The sequence below is a fragment of the Prinia subflava genome, chromosome 16, assembly GCF_021018805.1.
Source record: "Prinia subflava isolate CZ2003 ecotype Zambia chromosome 16, Cam_Psub_1.2, whole genome shotgun sequence".
NCBI classification, from domain to species: Eukaryota; Metazoa; Chordata; class Aves; order Passeriformes; family Cisticolidae; genus Prinia; species Prinia subflava.
Window position 1 is genome coordinate 2,223,731 of NC_086262.1, and position 6,244 is coordinate 2,229,974.

The window sequence follows — 6,244 nt, forward strand, 5'->3', positions numbered from 1 at the left end:
TAAAATCAGGAGACTCCTCCTGACTCATGTTCAGAAGGCCAGCAATAGCCCTGGGCATCAACAAAACACAGGCCATGTCTCCACCAGGGCCTCCTCACACACCACACCCCCAACACTCCCCCTAACCCTTCACAGCCCACAGGGTTATCACACATCTTCAGAATTTAGAGACTCCACCAAAGGGAAAGTTGCTCAGACTGGATCTCCTGACCATGGATAAGATTTGACTTCTCACCCTACCCATGGGATAACAAAAAGCATTTCTTACAGAGATATTTAAAGAAACTTGTAGATGAAAGTGCCTCTCTTTCAACCTACAAACAAGAATGAACCATCTTCAGGTCATCATGAGAGTGAGACAGAATGTTATATCCTGCAGAACTGGAGAGCTCCAAACACTCTTCTGGGTTATAGAACTCAGAGTAGATGATTAATAATTTTGTTTATAGGCCCCAAACACACAGCTTGCTCTTCCCATATAGCATCTTTCACAAATACAACATTAAGACTTTAAGTGAAACAATTATGCTGGCATGCAAATACTTAGTAAGAACCTCCCAGGGTTCTCCATGCAGATGGAATACATATCTTCTAGACAATGACTTGGGGAAGAAAAACCTCACATTGCTTCGTCCTAGAGATAGGAACTGGACAGGGAATGGAGGAAATCATTCCCTGCAGTCTTTCAGCAGACATTCATGCACAGCTCACACGACTCCAATTTCCAACTCTTCACATCATCCCTGCTCTTCTTCCACCCACATCTCTTAAAAACACCTGACAGTGGAGGCCCAGCTCCCCAGACCACTTCTCTTCACACCACCAATCTCACACAGCTCTCTCTACTTCTCTGTACAATGGAAGCTGCATTTGCCTGCTCACTGAAGTTCTGTCAAGAGACTTCAGAGATCCAAAAGGAGAAGCCCAGCAGTCTTTAGGGAGACACTGAGTCAGTGAATATCTGCACAGGGGGAATTGTGCCCACCTTCAATCTCCTGCTGCACCTTGAATCTCTCCCTTCCCACCCACGCAATTCCCTTCCCATGTTAAATATTTTATAGCCAAGGCTCTTCCAGCTCCATTTGACAGAGCTCTACCTTAAAAAACAAGAAAAAACCCAAACCAGTTTTTCCATTTCCTCACGCATTTCCACCTCCACATAGACCCACCCACAGGCTTTTCAAGGAGTCACCACTTCAAGAGGATCCTTCATCTTCAGAACAGACACACAGACATCACAAGGACTACTTGTTGCCCGACTCGAACTTCAGTTGAGGACAAAGATCAAAGCATGGAAAACACAAAGACTTTTCCTGCTGACCTCCACTATGTACCATGGAGAATGAGAAAGTCTGAGAACAATGTGCAGAGAAGTTCCAATCAAAGCCATCAGCATTTTGTTCAAGACACATTCAACCTAAAAAATCTCAGGTGCTCTTGGGAAGACACATGAGCCTGCTAAAAAGTTGTATTTCTTAATAATGTGATACAGCCATTCAGAAGATCTAATACTAACAGGGATACGGATTCTACACAGCACAGGTGTTATAGGGGAGAAATCCCTGGAACCTGATAAATACCCAAACTTCCACCCAAAGAACAGCCTGCCAGCAGCAGCCATTTGCCCCCCTTCTTCCTTCACTACCTGGAAGGTTGAGGACCGACCCCACGTCCACTCAAAGTCAGTAACGGGCAGCAACCCACAGAACGTCACCAAAGAAACACCACCTCGCTTTTCAGCATAGTCTCCTATGCAAGCCAGGGAACACGGCCGGGAAAGAAGACCCTTGGAACAAAACACGGCGGAGAGAATGTGGACAGAGAAACTCACCGAGGGAGCGGAGGGATCGGCGGGGAGGGCGGCGGCCACATCCTCCTGCCCGAGCAGCGGCGCGGGCTCGTCGGGCAGCGGCCGGGCCGGGAGGGTGTCGCAGCAGCTGGCGCCCGAGAAGCGCAGCTGGCTCTTGCGCGAGTCGGCCGTGAGCGACACGTCGTGCGAGTAGGACTGCAGGAAGGCGCGCACGCCGTCGATGCCCACGAAGTGCGACACGGGCACGCCGCGCAAGGCGCCGCTGGCGGGCGGCAGCAGCTGCCGGCGGCGCCAGCGGCGCAGGCGCAGCGCCAGCAGCAGCAGCAGGAAGGCGACGAAGAGGCACGACACGGCGGCCACGGCCAGCACCAGCCAGCGCGTCAGGCTGCCGGCCGCCTCGCCCGGCGCCGCCGCCTCGGCCGCGCTGCCCAGCTCGGCCAGCAGCTCGGCCACGCTCTCGGCCAGCACCACGCTCAGCGTGGCCGTGGCCGACAGCGCCGGCCGCCCGTGGTCCTTCACCACCACCACCAGGCTGTGGCGCGCCGCGTCGCGGGCCAGCGGCGAGCGCGCCGTGCGCACCTCGCCGCTGTGCAGCCCCACGCGGAACAGCCCCGGCTCCGTCGCCTTGGCCAGCTCGTACGACAGCCACGCGTTCTGCCCCGCGTCCGCGTCCACCGCCACCACCTTGGCCACCAGCGCGCCGGCCTCCGCCCAGCGCGGCGCCAGCTCCACGCCCGACCACGCAGCGCCCGAGCCCGCCGCCGCCGCCGCCGCCGAAGCCGGGTACAGCACCTGCGGCGCGTTGTCGTTCTCGTCCACGATCAGCAGCCGCACCGACACGTTGCTGCTCAGCGCCGGCGCGCCGCCGTCCTCCGCACGCACCCACAGCTGCAGCTCGCGCACCTGCTCGTAGTCCAAAGAGCGCAGCGCGTACAGCGCGCCCGTCTCCGCCTGCACCGACACGTACGACGACAGCGGCGCGCCCCGCACCCGCCCCTCCCGCAGCCGGTACCGCACGCGCGCGTTCTGCCCCCAGTCCGCGTCCGTGGCGCGCACCGTCAGCACCAGCGCGCCCGCCGCGTTGTTCTCCGCCAGACGAGCGCTGTAGCGCTCCTGCTCGAACACGGGCGCGTTGTCGTTCACGTCCAGCACCCGCAGCGCCAGCACCGCGCTGCTCTGCAGCGCCGGCGACCCGCCGTCGGCCGCCCGCACCGTCACGTTGTACTCCGACACCTGCTCCCGGTCCAGCTCTCTCGCTGTCACCAAGCGATAGTAATCGTCAAAGGACTTCTCCAGCCGGAATGGGACGTCTCTGTCGAGCAAGCAGCGCACCTCGCCATTGGCCCCCGTGTCCCGGTCCTGCACGTGCAGTAGAGCGACCACCGTCCCTGATGGCGCATCCTCAGAGATCTCACTCACCGCCGACGACACCGTGATTTCGGGGGCGTTGTCATTCACATCCGTTACGGTAACCACAACTTTGGCAGTGTCGGAAAGGGCTCCACCGTCATGTGCCTGCACCGCCAGTTCGTACGATTTTCCTTCTTCGAAGTCCAGGCTCTGTAACAGGGTGATTGCTCCGGTGTCGCCGTCTAATTGGAAAATCTGCGAGGCTTTTTCTGTAATTTTCTCAATCGAGTATTTCACAAGCCCGTTCAGACCCTCGTCAGCATCGGTGGCCGTGACGATGACGAGGACGGAGCCCACGGGCACGTCCTCGGGCACTCGCACCGTGTACTCCGCCTGGCTGAACACGGGCGCGTTGTCGTTCGCGTCCGCCACCGTCACGCGGATCCGAGCCGTGCCCGTCCGGGCCGGATCGCCGCCGTCGCTCGCCCTCAGCACCAGCTCGTGAAACGCCGCCTCCTCCCGGTCCAGCGCCTTGGCCAGCACCAGCTCGGGACGCTGATCGCCGCCGGGGCCCGCCTGCACGGCCAGCGAGAAGTGCTCGTCACCGCTCAGCTCGTAGCTCTGCAGGGAATTCCGGCCCGAGTCAGGATCATGTGCGTCCGGCAGGGGAAACCGCGATCCCGGGGCTGTCGTCTCGCTCACTCTCAGCTCTTTTTCTGCTATTCGAAAGCTCGGCGCGTTGTCGTTAATGTCCGTGATTTCCACTTCGATTCGGTAAACCTGCATCTGTCCGTCCACTATCAGCTCACAGCGCAGCACGCATTGCTGCACACGCTCGCACAGCTGCTCTCTGTCGATCCTCTCCGCCGTCACTAAATGTCCCGTCTTCCCGTGCAGAGAGAAATACTGCGTCCTACCTTTATTCAGGATGCGCACTCCGCGATCGCTTAGCGCCGGCAGCTGCAGCCCCAGGTCCTTGGCCACGTCGCCCACGAACGAGCCCTTGGGCATCTCCTCGGGCACCGAGTAGCGCAGCTGCCCCCACGCCGCCTCCCACGCCGCCAGCAGCACGGCCCAGAGCAGAGCTCGCTGCCGCCGGCCCCAGCGCCTCCCCGCCGCGCTCATCTCCGCCGCGCCACCGCCGGCACCGCAACAGCGCCGATCCAACTCCCGCTGCCGCTCAATGCTCTCAGCTTCTGCACCCTGCGCTGCTGCCGCTCCCTGGCTGCAGAATGCACCGGCACCGCGGGCACGATCGCGGCCCGCACGCTCGGACACAGAGCGAGCAGCCGAGCGAGCCGCTCCGCAGCGGGCGGGGCTGCCGGCAGCGCTCCGCTCTCCCTCTCGCTCCTCTCGGTCAACAGCGGCGCCCGCAGCCTCCTCCCGGCACTGCAGGCACCGAGCGCTGCCCGGCGCTGCCCGCCCGGCCCTGCCACACACAGGGGACAGGCGCCACGGAGACGCCGCTTTTCGTCCAGCGCCCTTCTCCTGCCTCCCCATTTCTCCAGCCGATCTCTGCTTTGACTCTCCAGGGCATCACGATCGGCAGGAAGGCAGAGACATTCCGTGGGCGTGGTTCTTTTACCGCACGGGAAACCAATCTCTTACTAATGTCATTATATGTAAAAAGCCCCAGATTTCTCCTATTTTACTCTGTAGGTTATTGTTACTCTTATCCCTTTTGTTCAGAGGCATTTTCAACAACAGGCTCTCAGAGCGAAAAGAGAAAGATACCGCACCCCGAATAAACAGAGCTATGAAGTTCATTAACACAAGCGGGACAAGAGCAATTGCACGATTCATGGAGTTAACGATCTAATTGTTAACGGATTGAATTACAAGTACAAATAAAGATGCACCTAAAACTCTCAATGGAATGTTTCAGAACTTGAAATATTTGATACACCTTTTTAGGATAGACCCAGTGTTTTTTTAGTTTATACAGACTAAATTTAAATCAAGTAATTCCAGATTTCCTTTGTTTCCGAATTCAATGTGTAAAGCATTGAAGCTCGTTAGTAAACTATTCATCTACGTATTTCTTAATGACACTGGTATGCTATGTTTTTAAGAAAAGAATAATAGATACGTAGAATAAAATTACAGCTGTGCTCTTCAAACTGTGGTGACCTCTAACCAATGTGAAAATATGATTGCTTCAAGTGCCTAAATCGCCACCTGGCCCGTATTGTGACTCCTTCGTATCTCAGATGTCTTTCCTAGTAAACAGAACTGAAGAGATTTGCCATACTCGATAGACTCGAGCCCTCCTGAATTTCCCAAACTCTCTATGTAAAGAGGATAGGAAAAAAATCTCTGAAGCACAAATCATTAAACACTCTCACCGATGTCCGAAATGAATATCATGAAGACAAAAAAGAGCAAAGTCCCAGTGCAGTAGTGCCACTACTGCATTCCCCCCAGACAGAAACACAACAATCTTTTTTTCACTCAGGATGCAGAACGAACTTTCCACATTCTTTGCCTTTCTAAATCTGATAAACTTCAAAAATGTTTAACCAAAGCGTAAAGCTGTACACTAATTTCAAGCACACCCTTTCCGAACAAATCAGTCAGGAAAGATGGAAGCTCAAACACAAGGTGTCTGTGCTTTTCTCCTTTTCCCCGACTCCTTCATGCACATTCAGCCGTTCTCCGTCCATGGATTACGAATCTACTTTCATTATTGCAAACACATTCGATTATACAGCACTAAAGTCTTGCAGACAAAACCTCGGCAGACAGCCGTTCCCTAATTCACTCAATCACGGAGACAGGACTGTTCAACTCACGAAAACTCTACTCCGGGAAGCATGAATAAACACGGAGAAGCGCTATTAATAGCCGAAAGAAGAGCTATAGTCAAAGCCTGTCAGCTAAAGCTGTTACCGCGAAAAAGGGAAAATTTCGGCCCCTACGTGGAGACAGATGATGAGTCCCCACTAACACTACAAAGAGCCAAATGACGACGTTTGGGAAAGTTTAAGAAAAGGAAGTTCACGCTTTACAGACCTGCGGTGCATCGGCATCGGCGGGCGGCTCTCCCGCGACGAGCTCAGTGCTCAGGCTGGGCTTCTCGCAGCA

At 55.7% G+C, this 6,244-nt stretch overlaps 1 pseudogene; it reads right to left on the reverse strand.

Annotated features, from left to right (window-relative positions):
* Positions 1–1,244: 1,244 nt before the first annotated feature.
* LOC134559264 (protocadherin gamma-A5-like) lies at positions 1,245–5,039 on the reverse strand (annotated as a pseudogene).
* Between the last annotated feature and the right edge of the window lie 1,205 nt (positions 5,040–6,244).